We start from the raw sequence: 25,018 nt of genomic DNA, 5'->3' as shown, positions 1-25,018 counted from the left end.
AGTTCTCTATGCTATAAAAAGTAAAAAAGAAAAGTTCTCTGGGGAACCAAAAATGGTTCTTCTATGCCATCACTATGAAGTACCTTTAGTATTATTTAGTATTATTATTATTATTTATAACTTTACTGTTACTGGGCCAACATACAGTATGATAATAATGCAATAATATAACATTATAATATTACTAAAGTGTATTTAATTAGAACATGACAATGTACCTCATTGTAAGAATAATCCAGTCAACACTAATTATCATGAGTATATTATATCTGAGTGCTGAGGTTATTTCATTTTTCTGGCATTTTCTCATTTTGTTCTTGCATTTAACAGTCTGAAAATCCTTTGGCGAGCGAAAAGCCAATATGAGCTGAAAAATTAAATAAAACAGGGCGAGAGAGAGAGAAAGAGAGAGAGAGTCAGAGACCACCCTTTTGGTTTCCTGATGGCTTTCACAGATGTTAAACACCAACCGCTCGCTCAGAGCACTTTATTAGCGCCTGATGACTTTTAAGAGCATAAAAACAGCTCATACGCACACAGTTCCTCGTCTCTCTCACTGTCTCTTCATTCATCTTTTCTTTCGGATAAACCCACAAGCGCTCATACTTACTCTGGCTAAAGTACAGTACTCACGGAGTGACAGTGTTTGTGAATATTTTTGAATATTGTGCCATGTTCCATCTCCAGAGATGAGCTGGAGATTAAAACATGCTGTGTCATTAAAGTCCATGAGAAACATTTCTAGATTTAGTTTCCTTATGTGTGCATGTAATAGAGAGAGAGAGAGAGAGAGAGAGAGAGAGAGAGAGAGAGAGAGAGAGAGAGACAAAGTGAGCACTATGTGTGTGTGACATCTTCATGCCTAATGTACTTTTTCCTCAAAACGGTAAAATAATGAATTCCATCATGTTGGCCTCAGTTGCCAGTGGGTTATGATGTTTTTCATGTATGTAATTGTCTGTGTGTGTGTGTGTGTGTGTGTGTGTGTGTGTGTGTGTGTGTGCGTGTTTGTGGGTTCGCATGAAGCTGAAGTAATGCGGCTCTGTTGTAAATCACACTAATAAGGGTGCAGCGATCACACACTCGCTCATTTCTCTCGTTCGCCATCCCTCGTTCCCCAATAAATAACCTCTAGCCCGGCTGTGGACACTGCGCTCACACTACAAAGGTTCGCCATCCCATAATTCCTGAGTAACGATGCCTAAAAAAGGTAGGAGGGTCCGCCGGTATCAGCAAGTGAAATGCCATAAATGTGATTAATGGAGTGGAGGCGTCGGCTTATACTTCCATCTTCCATTTTTCTTATCACTCTATTACCGGCTCCTGATATTTTTCCAGTTCTTTTTCTTTGCAAATTTTTTATCAGTTGCTTTGGCCCCGCCCAACAATTGGCATGTTGCCATGGAGACAGACGGAATCAGAATCTGCCGGAATGTTCTCATCTCGTGTCTCATGATGTCATAAACTATCGGCGCCACTTCCCTCTCCACTTATCGGGGTAATATAGCGATGTCTTCCCTGCAAGGGAGAAGAGGAAGATGATGGGAGTGAAGGGTCTGGTGTGTGTATGCTCGGTGATACCGAGCTGTTGATTTTGTGTGCGTAATGAATGAGCGAGCTTCTGATGAAGCTGTGCTTTGTGTCAGAGGTGAGCGCTATCTTTGGCCTCCAAAACGCTCGGAGAAACTTCCTCCTCCTCCACAGTCCTAAAGCTTAAACCTCCTCTCTCTTTCAAAAACTCCTTTCATCCACTGGAAGCATGTTGTCAGTGCAAATTTCTCCATCACTCTTCGAAGCGTGGAGGTGTTTATAGTTTGTAATTTCTGCAAGAGAATGAGCAACTTTCAAACAGTCCAAAACAAGGTCTTGTGTGCGTGCACTCTTGTTTATGGAAGTTGGATGTGCGCAGTATAAATGTGCATGTGTTTATTGTTGTGCGCATGTGTTTATGCGTGCATATCTGCGTGGACTTTAATGTGCTTGTTTCCACAACTCAGCTTTCAGCTAATAAACCTCAGGAAGTTAATGTAGTGTTAATCCAGGTGCTTCTAAACAGGCGGCCATTACCTTTCTCTCCCGTCACAACTTCCCCATTTCGACCTCATTAGCCCAGAGAAAACCTCCTACCTACCACAACCACAGACGACATACCAACCTCGTTGACTCTGGTTCTCCCTCTCCAGGATATCATGTGTTTCTGTAAGCCCAGGTAATTAGTTTCTCTCTCTTTCTTTAACTCTCTGAATGTTTAAGTGGCCGTCAGTGGTCACAAATGTGCTGTTGATTTGGTTACTTCCTGAGACAATGGCAAAATTGTTTTATGTGCTATTCAATTAGCAGCTGCTGCTGGTCTGCTCCATCTGGACTCTTTTATGCTGAGAGAGTGATGAGGAGTGAGGAAAGTAAAATGTCACAGCCTCCGCAATTGAGGACAAAATGACAGAGTGGAGTAGAAGGGGAGATTGTTTGCTGTCCCCAAAATCTGACCCCCAAAAATGGGGAGCGCCATTATAAAATCTCTTTTCGTGTTCTCTCACAGCTTTGCATTTTCAAAAATGTTTCACAAACTTATCGAAGGTAGTAATCTTTTTTTACAGTCAGTCCTAGATTTATTTAGCATCTTTATATTAATAATTGAAATACAAAATAAACAAATTTGGTTACATTAAGCCAGGATTAGGCCTTAATTAAATTCACATTTTTAAGTCGCCTTAAGAAATAAACATTACTGGTGTGCATCTTGAGACAAAAAAAATGGCACTGATTGTTTTAAGTTAAGACTGCTCAAATATGCATTTTAGTCTGGGATTAGCCTTAAAGGAATATTCAATTTTCTTAAAAGAAAAATCCAGATAATTTACTCACCACCATGTCATCCAAAATGTTGATGTCTTTCTTTGTTCAGTCGAGAAGAAATTATGTTTTTTGAGGAAAACTAAACAATCCCAAACGAGGCAAAAGTGTCTTATCTACCAAAACGATTGTCATTTTTGACAAGAAAAATAACAAATATACACTTTTAAAGCACAACTTCTCGTCTGGATCTGGTCGTGATGCACCAGGTGCCCCCACGCAATACATCATGACGTCAAGAGGTCACAGAAGACAAACGTGAAACTCCGTCCCAGTGTTTACAAGTGTGTTGAAAGAAGACCGTTCCTACGTTGTTGTATGTCAACTGATACTAATTAATGTCTTTGTGTCAGTTTATTGTTTAAAATGGTCCGTAAATGTGCGTTTTATATATGTAACACGTGACCTCCCTACGTCACTACGCATTTACGTTAGGTCGTGCTGGACCGGACCTAGACGAAAAGCTGTGGTTCAAAAGAGCATATTTTTTATTTTTCTTGTCAAAAATGACAATCGTTTCGCTAGATAAGACACTTATGCCTCGTTTGGGATTGTTTATAGTCCTTTGAAACACCGTTGAAAAAAACTGTTAAGTGTTGAGTTAAGTGTTAATTGTTGGTGTCTATTAAATTCCATTAAAATGAGAAAAATCCTGCAATGTTTTCCTCAAAAAACATAATTTCTTCTCGACATCAACATTTTGGATGACATGGTGGTGAGTAAATTATCTGGATTTTTCTTTTAAGAAAATTGAATATTCCTTTAAGCCTTGTCTGTGAAACTGGGCCGAACTTCTTAAACATAAATATTTTATTGCAGTATGTGTTTTTTTCTGGAAAATATAGCTTTTAAAAATATTGGAAAACCCCAAAAACATTTAAAGTCAAACAAAGTACTGACTGTTATGAAATTCTATGCTTCACAGTCGGTCTCAGTTGCCAAAGACTGTGTTGCTGACTTTCACCAATTCTTCTGTGTGTGGGGTATAAATATGAGTTTGCATGCATGTACAATACTGTTGTCCATCACCATCAAGCTTTGAGAAGAAAAAAATGTCAGATGGATGTTTAAGCACTCAGATCAGGTAACAGATATTAGAAAGAATATATAAACAGTTGGAAGTACCAATGAGTTCAGTAAAAATCAAGTTGGCAGAACGACATTACACTATGAGGATTTTGCATGGACATGGAGAGAGGAAGATGGAGAGAGAATCAGAAATGCTTAGGTCATAGTTTCAGATTTAACACTTTAGTTAAACCCTGAGGTTCCCAAGTCACCTGTTAGCTGACACACAGTGGCGGCCGGTGACTTCTTTTTTCAAGAGCGCCCGATGCGAAGTTCGTCAAAACATGTACTGTATGTAGCCCGTCATGTGTGTGGTTTGTAATTTCAAAATATGTGTTCTGCCCTCTCAATTTGCCCCATCATAATTTTTCCTTTTAGGCCTCCAAAAATAAATCTGGAATATTTTCTCTCTTCAACAACATTATAAATGTAAAACATTGGGAAATGAGAAAAATAAGCATGTTCTTTTCTTAAAAATAAGAAATCTCAATAAATAAATAAATATTAACCCAAAAGTTACTCCAAATTTCTTTAGCACCAATTATGCTCATGACTACTTCTTGGAAATCTTTCTATAAGCTTTGCACAATAACACTGTGGCTTTTCCTCCAGTTTTCAGACTGAATTTACTCAAACTCTGCCAAATCTGATGAGGTTATACTTTTGGTCTTCTATTGGATTCAGGGCTTTGGCTGAATCATTGAAGAATACTGAACTTAATGTTTTTAAGCCATTAGTTCATGGTGTATTTTGGATCAATGTCTTTCTTATTCTGATACAGAACTTTTAACAACAAATCTTTCTTCTACATCCTTCTGAAAGTGACTCCAGAGCAGCAGTAATGGTGTTACTCCAGTGTACATGTACTTGCTTTGTGCCAAACTGTAGTGCCTTGCTTTGCTATCAGGACAAAGAGCTAAACTTTAAATTCATCCGACCACAAAGGTTTCAGGTTTTGTCAATTAACGTCTAACAAACTCCAGGCGTGATTTTAATAGTTTTTGTTCTTTTGAAGTGGATTTGTTTTAGCTGTGTTCCGTACAAGACTGAATATTTGAGGTTGTTAGTGTTACTAAAAATTAATTTTCTCTCATTTCGGTCACACAATTTGATAGTATGAGCTTTTATTGTTTTGCTGTTACATTGTACACTATGCTGCCTACATAAGAAGATGCAAATCTTTGCTAATTATTTGTAGTCTTCCTCATTTTTCTTTCTTTCTACTTTTTTGGTCCTTGACATTCCAAACTAAGAAGGCTGCTAACTCAGGAGATCTCAGAAATGTCAGTGATATTATTGCACATTATACCACGAGTCTGTTGAATGCTTTATTCTGATTGGCTGAGAAATGTGGGTGTTGATTATTTTTCTGTAAACTGCACACCTAACCTTTTAAATGTCTTAAAAATAGGCACCAGAGCAATGTTTGTGGTAACCGTGGTATAAGAGGAATAATTGACTCCAGTCCTTTGAAATATTATTTGAAAATAATGCATACCCGTGGTGTAAAGGCACTCTGCTTTGTGTCGTGCCACATCACAACCTTGGATGTGCATTATTCTCAAATAATTCAATGGCCCGTCATTAATTATTCCTTACATAAAGCACTCATAAAGGAACTCAACGCTGTGCTGTGGAATAAGTCACAGCTGCAATCCCTTCAGCCGTGACTCATACATGACACAACACCAGCCTTGAGTACCTTATTGTTTTTATAAAAAAATGGTTAACAAACAATACAAATATTGAAGCAAAAAAAAAAGTTTCAATTCAACTTTAAAGTAAAAATACTAAAATACTTCCCTTCGCCTGAAGAAATAGTCCCTGACCGACGGTGAACAGCAGTATGTGCAGTAAGGTGGTTGCTAAAAGCTGTGCAGTGATATGTAAGCTGTGTCCCAATTTAAAGGATGTGACCTCTGAAGGCTGCATTCCAAGATCGTTTGCATCACAGCATTGCGGCTGAAGGCTTATAAGGTCATCCCAAATTGAAGGATGCCTAAAATGCAGCCTCAAAATGCATCCTTTTACTCAAGCCGCGAAGGATAGATGAATGGATCCTTCTCAGCCTAGGATATCACGAGATTAATTGCGCATCACATTTGAAAGATCCAGCCCTGCGACACAGCTACAGAATCGTTGGGTGCAACGATCATAACTGGGATTTATCATAAATAAAATCAGAATCAAGGACTGGAACTAATAGTTTCAGAAATGTTTATGCACCTTGTGTTTAAATTGTAATACATTTAGTGTGATCTCATAAAAGAAATACTTCAACTGATTTATTTTGTTAAAACTAATGGCTAAAATAAAGTTGCCATTAAAATAAAATGAAAAACTGTAATTTGTTTTGGAATTTTGTGTTTTTTTACAAATTACTTATCTGCTAGCTTCATTATTTTTTTAAAATTCATGTGCCCTCATCTTTAATCAAAAACGCAAATCTCCTCCCCTCCTCAAATCAATCTCCTTTATTTCTGGTCATATGGTATAGTGACAGAGCGCAATAACCTGAAAACTACGCCCACCGGGGGGAAAACAATTCATCCATTTGTATTGCGAGAGGCTGCCTTCTTGTCATTTCTGGCTTATAACAAAAACAGAATAATGCCTAAGAGCTGCTGTGTGACTGGGTGTACAGCTAACAAGCCAAAAAACCCAGAAATAAGTTTTTAAAGCTGTCGACTACAGAACTACACCCAGTGGAGAGAAACGTACGTAGTCAGCGATCCACTTTTGTGTCTTTAAATGCTTAATTTTAAAATTCAAATGTAATTTTTATTTTTTAGCAATTAGCAAAACGACCCAACTTCAAACAGTCTAATCAGATCTCGATGGACAAATTCAATTCCAGCCCTGCCTTATTTCATTTCAGAAGACGTTCCACTCGGATATACGTCACCACGGGAAAATTAGGCAATCGCTACTTCCGTTTCATGTCGACTTAATTGTTCAGATTTTAATGTTTAATATACGAGTGGTGTGAAATGATTGTTTCTATCAGTGTATTGTAATGTGATCCAGTAATTGAGTGCCAGTAAGGGTTGCTGTACTTTTGTCAGAGGAGGTTATTTAATCATACACAAATGTAGCCTGAATTTTTATGTTCTCGGGCAACTCAAAAGTTATGCACGTCTTTCAGTAGGTTTGCGAACCTGGAATTTCATAGTGTAGTATTTCAAAAACTGTGATTAACAAAACAATGTGTGCATTTTTACAACATAAACAAAGCTGTGCTTGATTTGTAATTGCTTGGTGACATTGCTGACTTTGGTTAAGTGAACTTCTGGATGTTGCTAAACACAGAGACAAATTATATCAATTAAAGCGAGTATATAAATTATATGGAATAATAAGCATACACACGATTATGTGTCATTCTGTTTTTTATTGAGTTTGATTTGTCCTGAAATACAGTAAGCTCCATTTGTTTTGCTTGGCACAGCAGATTATGTTTGTCTTTCCGAGGGTGTTTTTCTGCCAGTTTGGGCGACTCTTTTCAACTATGTTGTGATACTTTATCATTTAGATTAACATTGTTATGGTTCATTCATTTTCAGATGGCAACATTTCTGATCTGTAATCTACAATGCAAGCATACTGTACACATCCTGCACTGTAAAATAGCACAAACACAAACAACCTTTCAGACAAACGGTATGTTTGTAAAATAAATGCACATGAAAGAAAAATCACTTTCACATTTAAATAAGTAAATGCTGTTCTAGTGAAGGTCTTATGAAGGGAATTACTGGTGATGAGGTATTGTTTGTGTACTTCAGTAATGCTTGACCGTGTGTGTGTGTGTGTGAAGATGGGACCCCTTGATAGTTTTTGGGTGGAATGTGAGAGCAGACGCTGTCATCGCTCGTTGCCGTGGCACCTCCACATGACAGTGTTTTCCTTAGCGATAGCATTATTTTGACTAGTCCGTGGTTTATGAGATGGATATAGGAATGGCAGGATAGACGTATGAAGGGATGAAGGGAGATTCTGTTTGCTTTTTTGTGAACGTGTGATAGGAGGTGGGCCTGATGACAGATAGAGCAAACAGAGAACGAGAGAAAATGGAAAAGTTAATAAGCGAGTCAGTATGAGGAAAGTATGCATCAGAAAGTGCAAAGTGTGTTGTTAAATAGATACGAATGAAAATTAGCATTGTGTTCCTCCTCCAGGTCATTTTCATTTTAACCTAGCGTGGCAGGTTATTAACATGATATAAATACATGTTCCCAACAGAGCAACATACTGCTTGTGCCCTGACCTTTAACCTTTAACCCCACAGCTCACCACAGGGTGTCATCGCTGTCTCGCCATTTCTTCGCTTGAGTGAAGTGGGCTGCATTGAACACCCACTCGCACAAACACATACAGTAAGTTGTTTTATCTGATGTATTGAGTATTCAGTTTGTTCCTGTCCCATATTAACTACAGGGTCTGGGTAGTTAAAACGCTAAATTTAGTTGAATGCATCCAAAAACTGCCTGATTGTAAAAATCCACCGCAGCGCTCAGATTTGCTGTTATGATTTAACATATGTGGCAACAATGCAGCATAAGCCTAACAGGCTGTTATTACACTTTATGACGGACCCAAACATGTGGCTCTTTATGGCCAAACCTCAGTGTCCATCAAAGGTCCCTCTTTGGCATTCGACATACAGTAAAGACGTACATAAATATATGTATAGACATATACAACATAACTTCAGTTACAATGGACCTAGAATTGAAACCCTGTCCTATTTTAGGCTTTGCTTATTTTTGTCTTAGCAATTTTTTGGGTTTTGGTTCTAAAAGTGACACTGTAAAAGTGAAAATTGGATCAACTTAAAAAATTACTTAAGTTGGTAACGCCTGAAAACAGTGAAACATGATTCATTCAATCTACTCAATTTTTTAAGGTAAGTGAAAGCTTGGTGAGGTTATCTTTATTTTTATTGACTACTTTATTGTCTCGCACCTTATTGATCGTGATCGAGAGTCTTCTATTAAGGTAAGTGGTTGCAATCAATTTCTTTAAGTTACATTTAAACAAAAAAGTAAAATAAAATAAAATTTTTTTTTAATGTAGCTTAAATAAATTGATTGCAACCACTTACCTTAAAAAATTGAGTAAACTGAATGAATAATTTTTTTGTGAATTAGATTTTTTTTCAACTTAAATTTTCTTACTTTAAGTGAAAAATGTAATTTGAAAATGTTTAAATACTTAGGTGTTACCGATTGAAGTAATTTTTAAAAGTTTTTTCATCTTAAATTTTCACTTGAAGTGTTTATAAAAACATGATATTTTCAGTTGTTAAAAAATTCACTGAAAAAATGAAAATCTAAAATAAAATAAAATAAAAAACTTTTGTTTAAATGTATCTTAAATAAATTGATTGCAACCACTTACCTTTAAAAAATTGAGTAAATTGAATGAATAATTTTTTTCAGTGTTGAAGTTTTTTTTTAAGTAGAGCAACTTTGACTTTTTTCCAAACTTTGTGCTGTGCTACAAAAAAATGTATGCTAATTTTTATCTTTGCAACAAATTTACTAAAATGTAACCCTGTCTGTGAAATCCAGGCTAAAGTCTCATAATCTAATTAGGAGATTTGGAGTATTAAAGTTTGATTTTAATCTTTGACATGATCTTACTCTATTTACAGTAAGATATCATGGTTCTTTTTCACAGAGTGGTCTTTACATTACATGTAGGCTATGTTGGATGATTTAAGTAAATCACAAAAACGACTTAATTCAGCTGGGTCACAAATTTTATCGTTATTTTATGTCATTATTAAAATGTCTACTCAGTATTGTCTATATAAATCAAAGGAAATATAGATAGGATGTTTAATTAAAGGAATAGTCTACTCATTTTCAATATTAAAATATGTTATTACCTTAACTAAGAATTGTTGGTGCATCCCTCCACCATCTGTGTGCGCGCACGCAAGCGCTGGAGCGCGCTGCGACGCCTCGATGGCGTTGAGCTTGGCCCCATTCATTCAACGGCACCATTCAGAGACAAAGTTAGAAGTGACCAAACACATCAGCGTTTTTCCTATTTAAGACGTGTAGTTATATGAGCAAGTTTGATGGTACAAAATAAAACGTAGCGCTTTTCTAAGCGGATTCAAAAGGAACTACACTTCCCGGCACAACAGCACTCTTGAGAGCACTTCGACTCGCCTGAAAAGTCCGCTCCCCTTCTCACTCTCATAATGGGAGAGGGAGGGTGTTACTGCGCCGATTCGATGTACTCCCAAAAGTGCTATTACGCCATAAAATATAGTTCCTCTTTTAAATCCGCTTAGAAAAGCGCTACGTTTTATTTTGTACCACCAAACTTGCTCGTATAACTACTCGTCTTAAATAGGAAAAACGTTGATGTGTTTGGTCACTTCTAACTTTATCTCTAAATGGTACCATTGAATGAATGGGGCTAAGCTAAATGCTATTGAAGCATCGTAGCGCGCTCCAGCGCTTACGTGCACACACACAGATGATAGAGGGATGTATCAACAATTCTTAGTTAAGGTAATAACATATTTTAATATTGAAAATGAGTAGACTATTCCTTTAAAATAAAATGATTTACAATCATTCGTAAGGGTACATTTTATTATCATCGAATGAGCTCAACAAGTGCAAAAACTCACAACATCTTTGGGAAAAGTTGTTATATTGTTTAGTTTTTGTAACGTAACTAAAATGTAATAGGATGGTATCACACCAAAGCCAATATTACCAGGTTGTTAAAGACCTGTGAACGAGTGGGCTATAGAATGAGACACTGAGATAAGAAGGGGCAAAGGGACAAGAAGGGCGAGAGAGTGGGCTATGTGATTTGTAGTTAGTAATAAAGCTGGTGTATGTGCTGTGTTGTTTTAGTGTGATAGAGCAGAGCCGGGCAGACTCCCACTGCTGGAATGTACGACACACACACTGACGCTTTATCTGAATCACATACAGCACAGATGTCTGAGCAACAGGTAATGTGCAAGCTGTTGCGTCAGGTGTAAATTAAAGTTGGGTTAGTGCAGGCAGATTCACACACGGAAAGAGGTCACAACACAGGCCACACACATCGCACAAGTTCACTATATCCCTCTGGGTGGTGTTGTTTTTTGCACTGTGTGTCTGAAACATTGACATATATTCCCATATATGTACAGTACTGTGCAAAAGTCTAAGGCCACCACCACCAGACTTGTTGTTTTAGAGTTTTTAATGTCCATCCATATTTATTTTTCTATCTATTTTATTAAGATACAAACAGAAAATTCCGGAAATATGTACAAAAATTAAAAATAAAATTTTCAGGACTGATGTCTTGTTTAGGCATCGTCTGTGTTTAGTGTGACCTCTCTTGGCACTAAACCCATCTTGAGCGTTTTTGAGCAGAATGATGTAAAAAGACTAATTTCTTTAAAATTAGATATTAAATTTAATTTAGGTTTAAGTGGTCCTGCAGTTTCCTGCCATTGCTCAAGTGGAAAGGGGGTTTACCCTAAAAACTTGACACATCAGTTTACATTTTTATACAGTTTTTATACTACATACACATTTTTTGTATTTTCCAGATGTATTTTATTAAAGAGACGATTATATATGATCACTATAACATTGCAAAAACAACATCTAATTCTGGCATGGTGGACTTGCACAGTACTGTATATACATAATAATGTATGATATTGTTTTGTATTCATCTCAATTTGTAGAGCATTGTGTTAGCAATGCAAAGGTTATGGGTTCCCTCTAAAAATGTTGGGTCATTTTCTGGGTTAATTTAACCCATCAGTTAAGTTTGTTGCTTTTTTGACTCAACGTTGAGTTGAAAATAACCCAGCATTTTTTATAGTGTCTGATTCCCATAAAACGCACATAATGATAAAAAACGTATAGATTAAATGCACTGTGTTACTTTGGATAAAAGCACCTGCCAAATGCATAACGTAAATTGCCAACAAAATGTATTACCTTAAAATCATCCTAAAATGTTTTAACTGTAAATAGAGACCTAAAAGTTCCACTTTTGCCATTGCATGACAGTGGTTCATTTCACTTCCTGTATCAATTGGGGGAGCATTGTGTTAGTAGGGCTGTCACAATGATTAAATAATCGTTTCATCGCAATTGTTTGACCTCATCGCAATGATTCCACATCACTGCGATGATTGCACATCTCTCTAAAAAACACAAGGGGGAGCTGCAGCGCCTGCATAAACGAGACAGTATCAGATTACTTTTAAATGTGTGTTATGTGTATTAATATTTACTGCCAGATAAACCTTGCAAAATATTGCATTTAAATAATCACAACAATCTGTGAAAATTATTTAATAAAAAAAAAATGTATGAGAATTAAATGTCAAAGCAATAAACAGGCAATTAATTGTCATAATCGTTACAATGTATTAAATAATTAACCGTCAGCCAAATTTCATAATCGTGACAGCCCTATGTGTTAGCATTGCAAAAGGTCATGGGTTTGATACAAAATACACACTTATAATGCACTGTAAGTCAAGTCATTTACTAGATGCGTAAATTAAATTTGTAATTGGTTAAATTAATGGTTTAAATTTTTTTAACATTCCCTCGTTTCCTCTGTAACTCCACACATGCAAATATATATCCTTTCTTCCTTCATCATTTAAAACAAATCAGACATAGTTCAGAGCATTTATACCAGAAAACGTGCATGCATATTGTCCCTAAGGTGGAAATGTGTGAGAAGTGTGTATTTTGTGTGTGTATAAGACGTGTGATGAAACGGTCTCTTGTGGAGACTTGCGTTGTGGATCGTTGAGTTTGTGATGGAAGGTGTTCATGAGGAATTTACATTAGCACCGAGAGAAAATAAACTAAGCACATGGTATACACACACACACGATCACACAACAGAGAAAAAAGAGGAGTGAGGGTGCACGGGAGAGAGAGGACAGAAATAATGAAATGGTGAGTTTAGGAAGGAGAAAGGGGGCTTGTCTGTAATCTCCTCTTATACACAACTACACGCTTAATAGTACGTTTTGGAAGTTTTTCCATTGTTTTCTTTCTTTTATGCGTTTTTGTTGTAAATGCATATTCCATTTAAAGCCAAAGGAGACCGCAAAGTATCAATGTCTGTATATTTATGGAAATGAAACGGAAAAATAACTTCGATGCAAACGCGCATGCATTTATATGTGTGGTTGTGCATATAGGTGCATATTTATGCCTGTGTGCCCAAAATTTTGTGGTTGAGTTTGTAATTGTGTGTCCCTGTACAAACAGCCTCCATATTAACTCTCTCCACGACTCCCCCTTCTTCACATGCTCCGTTTTATTTCAATTAGACTTTCAGAATTTCCCAACAGTATTCCCTAATACAGTCCTGCTCCTCTAGGCATCGTAAGTTGCCCATGGCAAAGGGATATTGGCCGTTGCCCCCGGTGGTGGGCTATTGGGCGTTTCAGAGCTCTATGCTACATTTGCGCAGCTTGGAGCCAGCAAAAAGGAAGGAGGTCGTCATGGGAACCAGGCACGCTCAGTTGGACCAGACCGCTGACTTAGATCTCCTCAGTCAAATTATATATGGTGCCTCTTGGCCTATGGGAAGCTACCACCATATGTAAGCATAACCAATAACCATTTTTTTGTATTCCCGCGAATTTTCATCACCTAACATGTTTTGCAATCCTAAAATGGGATTTTGATGAGATTTTGCGGTTGTTATTAAGTTCAGCTACTGCCTTTAAAACTAAACGTTTATTCAGGCGAAGACTCATCCAACGCTAACATCTAAGTGTCAGCCGTGGATATTTTGTTTGTGTTTGATAAATTAACAGGAAAGTTTGAGGTTTGACCGATTCTGATGTTTTTGTTTCCAGTGGAACATTTGAAACTTGTTACACGAGGAAAATGCGCAGACTAAAAATAACAAAATCGCATTGAGGCCTATTGCTTATGATTTAAATGTCTGTATTCTTATATATTTTGTACAAACAACTTTGATTGGGAAATTTGCTGTTTATTGCAAAAGGTACATGTGTAATTTCCGCTGAACTAGCATCATCGGATGGAATTGCAAAAAAATAATTGTTTTGGCCCGCTTTCCATCCACTATTGGTCTGCTAAACGGGTAACCCCACCCCAAACTCACTCCATTGGTCGAATCAGAAGTTGACAGCTTAAACAAACAAAGCAATGTTTTAAAAGCACTACAGTGTTTACCTTACTGGAGAAGTCAACCTACAAATAGCTTACATAGAGTTGTCTACACAAATTAGTCTGGAATAGAAGAACACATTTTACCACAGAAAAAATGACAAGCTTAACCTTTAAGCCAATTTACATGAAACCTCAAATTACTAAACAGGTTGTACAAATGTAAGTCTTTAGCGGCGAGTTGAGCTTTGGATTGCCTGTCTTGAATTAGAAGCCCTGGTGTATTGATTTCTCATCCCGCAGTATCTGATGTCACAGTCGCGCCATTGAACTGTGAGTCTCTCATCTACCAGCATGACCACTAACAGTAATAGTGAGGACATGCATTCCAGCAGCACCAGAGGGACCAACTTAATGGTAGATCTATGAGTTGCCTCCTTCCACCTGGCCCATGACTTTATCATGGTTGGTTAGTGTCATCGAAGACATTTATCATTTTTCTTACAGAGCAGAAGCCTGTAGGAAGCTGTCAATCAAAAGGCTCATGCGAACAAAACATAAAATCGGTTTACTGACAAACAATGCTGTTGTTGTATAATCATAAAAAATGGGTTTCTTTTATTCAAATCCTGATTGAAGATTAAAACACCTTTTTTTTAATTCAATTTAAAATTTTGGCTTGTCAGACATGAACATTATGTAAAAAATATGTTATTGGGCATTGTCCATATTTAACACATATTTATATTTAAAGTAAAGGCATTGGAAATGAATGTAACATTTATTTAAAAGTCGCTAAACATAAAAGAACACTTTCTCCGCTCACCGCTCTTAAAAACTTTGTTAACATGATCAGATGTTTCACAATGTGTTTTTTTGAAATTGATAAGATCTCTTATCAGTGTAAATAAGAAATCATGTCGTAGACCCTCCCCTTACCCCCAGTGCCATCCAATCAGACAACAGATTCCCTTTCAGATTGTTCCGGCCCACTACACACATCAGTAAGTGTAGAAATGCAGGAGGACAGAAGTACGAGACCTGGATAAGGGTGAGAAGTGAGTGAGTGTGTGTGTAAATGAGGGTTTGTAGGGGTGTGAATGAGATATATCTTCTGATTAGGATTGGATAGAGGCGCCACTGTTTGTCATTCCGGATCCCTGCAGTTCAAAGCCGGGATAAGGGGTGTTGACAAGCATGAGAAGGATGTGTTTGTCTGTGCCAGTGCTTGCATGCGTGCGTGTGTTTGTGTTCACTTAATGCGCTCAGACTTTTTGATATGATATGGCATAAGGCTGCACAATTAATCGAAAAACTAATAATTACATAATCGCCAAAAGCCTCAATCGCAGCTGACCATTTGTGCACATTTCTTTGCGTTTCCCCAGTATGTTCGAAAAGAAAGTTAGAAAACTTTAATAATCAACAATAATACTCACAATTACAATAGCAAGGTGAATAATTGGTGAATAAAAATGATCGTGCAGCCCTAAAATGGCATTAAAAACAAGTGTAGCACACATCACATACAAGCGCTTCTGTCTTATGTCTCTCTCATTAACTCACACATGTTTTTGTGGTATCTTTTTTGTAGTTTCTTACCATTTGTTTGATTCTCTAGGTACCAGTAATGATCAAACCAATAAAACCTTCCAGTAAAACCAGTAACCTGTTTTCTGCAACCCCAGTCTGATCTTACTGGCCTTTAACATTTATACAGATCATCTGTCTATTCAGAACGCTCTAGATTCAATAACCTGCTTTTTCAGACTGAAGGACTTAAAATGTTGGAGCACTTTGTCTGAAGATGATAAGTTTCAACAGAAAGCTTCGGAGAGGATAAAATAAGTGCTGTAGCTGGATTACAAAATGCATATACTGTAAAGACTGTGAATTTACATTCATCAGAGAAACAGTAAAATGCGTCGTTGTCACACTATTACATTTACTTTATCAGTGTTGGGGAAAGTTACTTTTAAGAGTAATGCATTACAATGTTAAGTTACTCCCGAAATTGCGTTACTTAGTTCCTTTCATGGAAAGTAATGCTTACGTTACTTTTGCGTTACTTTTTCTTGGCTGAGGCTTGATCTCTTTCAGGCCTTGCAGGTGTTTTTTATGACTGAAAAGTTCTGCATTCAGAAATTGCTTATTTCATCACAAAAATGTGTTCCCACACAGGCGTGTACGCATAATGTGCATAATGCGACTACGTTTAGTTTAATTCAGTACATAATTTATTTTAATCAAATTAATTAAACTAAAAAAGTTACTTGAAATACTTTTTGAAAAAGTAACTGAAATATTAATGTGTACATTTAAAAAGTAATGCGTTACTTTACATGTTACTTCAGAAAAGTAATATTATTACGTAATGCACGTTACTTGTAACACGTTACCCCCAACACTGTACTTTATTTAAAGACATGAGGCCCAAATGTCTGAGATGCAATAAAAATGTGGGATTCAAATTTAAATCTGGAAGTTGCAAAACTTTGGCAGATTTATGGGTTAAAATTATTAGAAAGTAGTACAAATTAAGATTCCACACCTAATAATTAATAAATAAATTATATGTCTTAAGAACTTTTTTAAACATTTCTTTGTACATCACTTGAAATTAAATTTGGGAAATGTTTTATAATGTTTACCTTATATAAAAGGTACAAAAGAACCCTAAAGTAAACAATGACGCGAGTTATCGCCTCCAACTTAAATCTCTTTTCTTGGACTACAACAAACACACGGATTGTAGGCAACGATTAACATCCTGGGATTGGTGATGTAGTAAAGACCGACATTATCATAATTCCTCCCGCTTCGGACTCACAGCCTGTAAGTTAACTTCTGTTAGCAACCGAATCTTTCAAACATGGTAAGGAGCGTCACATATCCGTCTGACGTCAGAGTTATTCAGGCCAATCACAACGAGAGTTTACAGAGATTAGCTGGCTAATCAGGGACACAGCGCTTTTCAAATCGATGAGTTTTGTACAAAATCAGTGCGTTTCAGGAAGAGAGGAAAATCTGGAGCTACAAAAATGTACGGTATGTGGAAAATAATGTGGTTTTTGAACCATAAACCACGCGAACACATTGTGTTATGCCAAATACACAAAATAATGTTTTTTTTAGCAATGAAATAGGTGCCCTTTAAAGCACCTCAAAGGTACATACTGGTACTTTAAAGATACATATTGCTACCTTGAAGTTAAATAGCTGTACCTAAATGGTACTTTAGGAAGTCTAAAAAAAGTTCTAACAGATGAAAATTTAACAGTTTGTGTAGGTATTTGTTTGTGTGAATGTTTGTATGAATATGTTGTGTGCATGTAGAGAGTTATCACAATTGTGATAAACTCCGGAAAACCTCACAGCCTCAACACCGTACAGATACTCCCTGTACAAAGCATGCCTGTGTACAGATAAGACATACTTCTGTGTCAGACAACATTTATATACAGTATGTGTGTGACTGCTCATCATCATACACTGTTTAAAATATTCAGACCTTAACTCAAAGTGACTGCTCAAAAATTTTCAATTGGCTCAAAGTTATGTACATATAAGTAACAAACTGTTGCCATAAGTTTGCTAATTGAAAAGGTTTAATGTTACCAGTCAAACTTTTGAGTTGATGTCTAATTTTGTTTTACAGTCTAACAATATTTGCAAGTATAACCATCCTAACACACAGGTGCAAACAAATGTCTGGGTTACAAACAATTCCTTATAAGGCTATATGCATGCATGCAAAATGAAAACACGAAGTATTTAGGTGTACTAGATGCCATGGCAAAGCAACAAACAAGACAAGGTTCAGTAGCAATGCATAGTGTGTCATGACATTGTCTTATATGGTTGGTGCTAAGGTCAGTATAAATTGTGTCTTATTTTATGATAAGCAGACATACGAAATTTTTTTTTTTTTTTAAATATAAATGGAAGTTATGATGTGTGTGTGTTTATCACTGGTCCCACTCCCATAGGCCTGTTGGGGCCTGCAGAGGGTGCCAATCTGACTGTAGTACTGATAAGCTGTACAGTGATTGGTCGAGACTGTGTGCGGGTAAAGCTGTCATCTGTTACACTCGTGCAGTTTGCTCTTCTCTTACTGTATGATCTGCAAAGTTGCTACATTCCTCAAACGCTGGTGTCTCTTTTACACATCAGAATCTCTCAAATTCATCTAGGGGAGAGCGGGGTAAGTTGTCACACGGGTAAGTTGTCACACTGTTAATAACTCCAACACTAGAGGCTCTATCTCAAAAATCAAATAGCCACTTTATGTGACTTCTTCTTCTATAGTGAACTTCCTGTTCACATGTGGTCAAGATCACTGTAATCTGAGGTTAGCACAATTTTCTTATTTTTCTGCTTAAAAAGTAAAAAAAAATCACTTTACATTTTATGCAATACAACTTTGTTAGGTGTGAATGTTTAAAATGATTATTTTGCACAAAATAGAGGAGACCGTAAAGTGTCTTTTGATACTTTAGCTAAAGTGATATGATGAGCTAAACTTGAGATTTAGACAACATTAGCACACAAGTAAGTATGGGGCAAGTTGTCTCAATGACTTTGGGGCAAGTCGTCACATCTGACAACTTGCCCCTGTACAAACAAACACATCGATCATTCTCAGAAAACATGATATAGAAAAGAATAAGCCTCAATCTAGCAAAAATCTGTTTCAAAAGAAAGGGAAGCAGAAATCTGGACCTATGAAAAACAAGGCAGCTAAAAGAAGAAAAATCATGCAAGAGTCATCATCAGATGATGAAGAGTGCTTCTGCCTCGTCTGTGTAGAGCCATTTTCAAAGAGTCGTCCAAAGGAGACCTGGGTAAAATGTGTAAAATGCAACAATTGGGCCCATGATGCTTGCACCTCAGGCCAGGCAATTTATGTGTGTCAGAATTGTGATTCTGGAGATGAGTCCTATTAGTCATACAGGGCATCTGTTTTGTTCAGAGGTTAAACATGTTAAGTTAAGCAAGTTATCTGCAGCGTTCCATTCAGTTATCTGGTTTTATGTGAAAGCCATAGAACATTTGAACCAAAGTTCAAAGTAAAGTGGTCTTGCCACTTAATTGAAATGTGCATTATTTGGATTGAAAAAATTGTTTTTCCAGATTCTCCAGGCACGGATGTTTATATTTCCAGTTTGGTTTGAGTTTAAAAATTAAAATCAATATTCACAATTAAGTAGTTGTGTTCTTATTTTTAGATAATCTAGTGTGACAACTTACCCGCCCTAGTGTGACAACTTACCCTCCGATGGGGCAAATTGTCACAAGTGCACAGTCACTATTCAACAGTCTACAACTCTGTAATGAGATAAGATATAAAGATGTTATGAATACAACATATGTGCCCAAGACTTCCTTCTTTCATTTGGTATGAGATTTATACCATTTTGATGTATGGTGCTCAGTAAATGTTAGACAGTGTGAAAAGTGTGACAACATACCCCGCTCTCCCCTACTTGAGCCAATTTGTGGTGACTCATTAAGACAATATAAAATATATGTAATTTTTACAAAAATAAATATGATAAATAATAAATATACACCCATTATTGTTAGTCATTTTTATTTGAAACCAAATAAAATAAGGATGGAATAATTTTTTTTTGCATATTATGTAACATAATTAAAAAATTAAACTTGTCATTTATCATATATTTAAAATATTAAGTAGCTTAAATTATCACCGGGCTAAGGTGTTTCACAATGTCAGTCTCACTGTATTTCTTGTATTATTTTGTGTATTTTTTTTAGTAGCTCAATTGCCCTGCCACGCTTGTAGGAAAGTCGACCCTTGTCTGTGTTTAAATTCGTCTCGCTGGTCTGCGTATGTCCGCTTCCTTCTGGTTAAATCTAAACATGTGGAACTCAAAGCTCCTCTTCCTCTACCTGCAGTCACAATATACTAGACTATGTTTTCACAACGCCGCTCGCACATACACAAGGATTAGGGAATAATCCGTGCTTGTGTCTGACCTTTGGGGTCACCAGCACATCCGGCTACCAGTAGCTTAATAATGATGTGATCGCCCCTGTCTCTCTCACCAAAAAAAAAAAACAACTAGCCACAGACCTGAATATTTACACTGAAAAAAGTTGTGTTTCATCACTTTTGTCTAGTAAAATACTGAATCCTTTTTAAACTAGATATAGCTAGTTTCCAAGAGGCCAAACAATTACACTTTGCAATAAGATTGTGTTTGTTAACATTTGAAGAGTTTCGTTGCAAAACGAGATAAATCCATTTTTAAACGTTTTTGTCAAAACATGTTTATTATTATGTTATCATGTTATTATTTTGTTTTATGGTGCTACTTAGCTGTATTTTTTAAGTTATGAAGGTTTAAATGAAAACAAACCAACTGCAGTTGAATGGATATTAATTGGAATGCACAACCAAAAAACGAGATTTTTGAACAATTAAAAAAACGGATTTATCTCGTTTTGCAACGAAACTCTTCATTTGTAAAATGCATAAGCTAACATGAACTAACAATAAGAAGTTTTCAGCATTTATTCATCTTTGTTAATGTTAATTAGTTTATTGTGTCTTAACTAAGTGTAAATTTTTTTATTTTAAATTATTAAATTAATGATTTAATAATGTTTTAAATTAATTATTAATTAATAATAAATGCTGTAGAAATATTTTTTATTGTTATTTGAATTAGCTAATGCTTTGACATTTAATGTTAACAAATACAAAATGAATTCAGAGAAATATAAAATGTAAATGTATTGTTGCCTTTATTTATTATTTTTTTTTCACTTTTTAAAATATTTTTTCTTTCATTTAGCAAGATTTATGCTAAAGCAAGTTAAAATATAGATTAAAAAAAATAAATAAATAGGATTTGTCATATATTTGTTAGCACTTAACAAATACTTAAATACATTTGTTTTACAGTATAAGTGTATAGTATATGCCATCAATATAGTTATTGATAAGTTTATGCTTACAAAATAAACCATTACTACAAATACAAAAATATGGTTACTATAGTTAAACCATAATTACCCCAAATTTGCTCATGGTTACAGAACCATAGCTAATGGCATTTTTGTATAAATTATATTGTAAACAATACACAAAAAAAGATCACGACTACACACTTTAACTATAATAAAACCATGGTGCTAAACATTCATACAGTATCTCACAGAATACTGTATGTGTTTGTATTCACCTGGCTGTAATTTTGGTTTGTTTAGCTAGATTTAACAGGAACAGATGGGACAGGAAAATGGGATTGATTTTCTAATCCTTAAACTGATTGCTGTTACAGTGGATTGAGTTTGTACAGTATACACACTGTACTATGTAAGTAAAGCAGACAGTGTGCGTGTGCACATTAGACCAGGTTACTGTAGTCCTCCGGGACATTTCTTATTCTCTTTCACTACTGTTCAGTGTGTGCTTTCATGGCAGTCTCTTGGATTATAGCTGATTTAAACGTAAACCGCTCGACTCTCACACATCCACACAGATTTACACAGTACCACAGACTAAAGAATCATCTGGTATCTTTGTGCAGAGATTGAAAAGTATCTGTTTCTATCTCATGTGTAAAGCACATCTCTCTTTGTATATTGTCATTCCAGACTCTGTGTGTGTGTTTCTATAAACTAATGGTTCTCAGCAGTCATCTCCGCAATAATAAACACACATGCACTGTACACATATACATACGCATTATGGCTTTTAGTAAAAGTTGAATGTCTATTTGTTTCGTGATGGCTATAGTTGCGTATATGTATTCAATAATAAAATATTTGTATTAGTGCTAAAATTAACAAAGTAAGATTAATAAATGCATAAATGAATGCAGTAGAAATTCATTCTTAATTTACTTTAGCTATTGGTTTAACGTTTAATATAAAAAAATAAAACTGTGCAAGATAAAAAATGATTTCAGAGAAATATAAGATGTAAATTTTCTGTTGCCTTTACTTTTACTTTATTTGGGTTAATGTTAAGTAAAAAGTTATTATTGTTCATTTGTTATTTATTATAATTTTTATTATAATAATTATACATTTCTTTTTCATGTTTCATTCAAATCAAAATTTGTGCCATAGCAACTTTAATCTTATTGTAGATTTAAAAAGTGATATAATTTCTTTTAGTTCCAGCTTAATGTATAGCAGTGGCGGCTCGTGACTGCTCATCCGAGGGACGTAAATTCAAAATATGTGTTCGCAGTGTCATGCGTGTTGCTCGTGTTTTCAAAATATGTGTTTGTTGCGTCATGTGCATCACGTGTTTTGCCAAAATAAGTGCCTGCTGCACACACCGTTTATGATAAAAGAGACGCTCACATTCACAAAATACACGCAAGACACTTCCTTAACAGTAAACTCTGATTACGTATGAGATTATGTGAGTATCTGGCAAACGCCAGCGTCTCTTTTATCATAAACCCTTTAGACGCGTCTGCAGCAGGCACTTATTTTGACAAGACATGTGATGCACATATTATCACTCGACGCGCAAAACACATATTTTGAAATTACGAGCCACACACATGACAGGCTACATACATGTTGTGACGAACTTTGCATCGAGCGCCCTCGAAAAAAGAAGTCACCGGCCGCCACTGATGTATAGAGATTAATTTAAACAAACACTGTGACTTTATGGATATTTAACAGCTCGATATACACCGGCACAACCAATTGCGTTGTTGAGGTGGGACAGATGTGTGCATTTTTTTATTAACTTATATACACTTTAGCTTTAAAATGCAAATGCAAAACATCTATTTAAGTCCTGCAACGCTGGTTGCTAATTGGCTACTGCACTGTTTCATGATGCTTAACTCTGTTGTGATTGGTTGTTGCATTTACAAAGTTGTCAGCAGTGGTGTTGATTGATTGACAGCTCTGAGGACCGCTGGCTGCCTGGGTGGCCATGTTGATTCTTCCCCTTCAGATGTAAACAGAACCGCAACCAATCAGAACACAGTTTGAACTCCAGGGACTCAAAGCACACACAAAGTACACAAAGCACCTCTGAGCTCCAACAAATGTCTCATGCAAAACACATACACAGCCATCTACTTTTTGTCAATATGGATGATTCTTTGGGGCCTCGCAAGACATTAAGGGGCAAACATACATACTGTACATAAAATGTGTGTGTGTGTGTATGCAGAAAGAGCGAGAGAAAAGTGAGAGTTTCTGGAGGATGTGTGTGTGCATACGTGCATATAAGACTGTGTGTTTATGGCTGTGGTTGGTCGATGTATCTGTCATGGGAGAGTGGACTCTAGTCCAGGAACCCCCGGATGAAACTGGGGAGACATTGAGCTTTTCTCAAAAACCTAAATAAACCAAGATTTCCTCACTGCCCACCAGAGAGAAACTGAAAGAGAGACACATACATCTTAGTGACCCTATGCATGTTTCCCCAAAACCGGATTCTTTGGATTTTTGGTCCTCTGTATCAATTTCATTATCATACCGCTTAAAGAAGCCTTACAAGTTAGTTATCAAATTGTTTTCTTCAAGACAGGTCATAACTTTTATTATCTCAGTTATTTGAAAAGATTGCTAGTTAGCTCTTAAAAACACAGTGTTAACTTACCGGCTATGCTTCCGGCCACTGGTGTGACAAAGGGAAATGCTGACAATCTGTTCACTCCCATGTGTATTGTATTATTTGTTAAAAATATTTAGCTAGTGTCCCATTTTTATGTAGTTTCTTTATGTGTTCAGTGGTGGTGACAGACCTTGCAGGACAGATTTAATGAGAATGTTATTTTTGAGAGTTGAGACGACATCCTTATGTCAGTGTGTGTGGCCAGGTGTGTATTTGTGTGAGGGGGTGAAGGCACTAGATGGCATGAGTGACCTTGAGCTTGTTTTAACCAAGGTTTAAAGTGATTGGTCACTCATATCTATGTGTGTGTGTGTGCCTGTATTCATATCACTATGTCCTTGCCCTGTTAAGGAATGCACGAGTCAAAGGTCACGGTCTATATATCCAGAATGCTTTGCATGAGGACACACGCTCGTTTAGCTGTGGCGAGTTTAAAATTGTTGCACCTTGTAGACATCAGATGCATGCTTTACCACTCATCTCAAGTCTTTTTTTTACTCTTTACATCTCATTTGAGTTTTTAATAACATTATATTTTTTTACTTTCTTGCAAAAAATTGTGTTTTCTTTAGAAAGTGCACTTTTTAAATATACAAGTTTTATTAATTTCATTCATTCATATCGATCAGTAAAAATTAATCCTATTTTTAGTGATTAACAGTTATTGTTGAGAATCCTTTCAACACACTTTATAAATCACAATTTATTTGCTATATAGGTACTCGTTTTTTTTTCACGGTCACAAACAATTTTAGCATCCTCGTTCGTTATCCTGAATGATCCAGTTCCGTATTACATAAGGAATACATAAGGAATAAAAATTATTTTAATGACTTTATTATAAGCACACCTTTACCCTATCTCTTACTTTCTGGACTGGACACTTGCCCCCTCATGCCTCCCTTTACCGGGCTGAAATAGTGATCATGGTTGCTGTTTCATCGGCTCTTTGCACTTCGCACTTCTATTAAGATTGATGGTGTGCTGTGCTATAAATGACAGTGCTAAGTCTGGCCATAGCATTAAGGAGGGGATTGAATGCGGAGGGGGGTGCCAACCCTCCGCATTCTGCTGCTAATGGGACGAGAAAAGTTGGATGTGTGTGTGTGTTAGGGACCGTCACTATTTATGCTGTGTGCAAAAGACAAACTGCCTGTGCTGTTAACTAGCCCTTTTTTCTTTCTTATTGGATTCGGGTGGAAAGACTTTTGACTGTTGGTATAAAGCCTGGTCTCATGTGACACCACAATATTTGGCCAGTGGATAGATTGAAAGTGGTCAAGGGAGTTGGTATCTGAAGCTGAGATTATTCAATTTTTAA

General features: G+C 36.3%; 1 protein-coding gene across 3 annotated transcripts in view; it reads left to right on the top strand.

Moving 5' to 3' along the window:
* Window positions 1–25,018, top strand: part of LOC129430452 (hormonally up-regulated neu tumor-associated kinase homolog A) — a 127,071-nt gene that overhangs the window by 45,152 nt on the left and 56,901 nt on the right. The window contains exon 2 of one of the 3 annotated variants that reach the window (XM_073875416.1): window positions 8,210–8,297. The exons of the other annotated variants lie outside the window; for them this stretch is intronic. The gene's annotated coding sequence lies outside the window, so the exon portion shown is untranslated. The remainder of the gene's footprint in view (window positions 1–8,209; window positions 8,298–25,018) is intronic. 3 annotated transcript variants of the gene reach the window in all.

This window comes from Misgurnus anguillicaudatus, chromosome 13 (assembly GCF_027580225.2).
Source record: "Misgurnus anguillicaudatus chromosome 13, ASM2758022v2, whole genome shotgun sequence".
NCBI lineage: Eukaryota > Metazoa > Chordata > Actinopteri > Cypriniformes > Cobitidae > Misgurnus > Misgurnus anguillicaudatus.
Note: the sequence above shows the minus strand (reverse complement) of the source record. Positions and strands in the feature narration are given on the sequence as shown.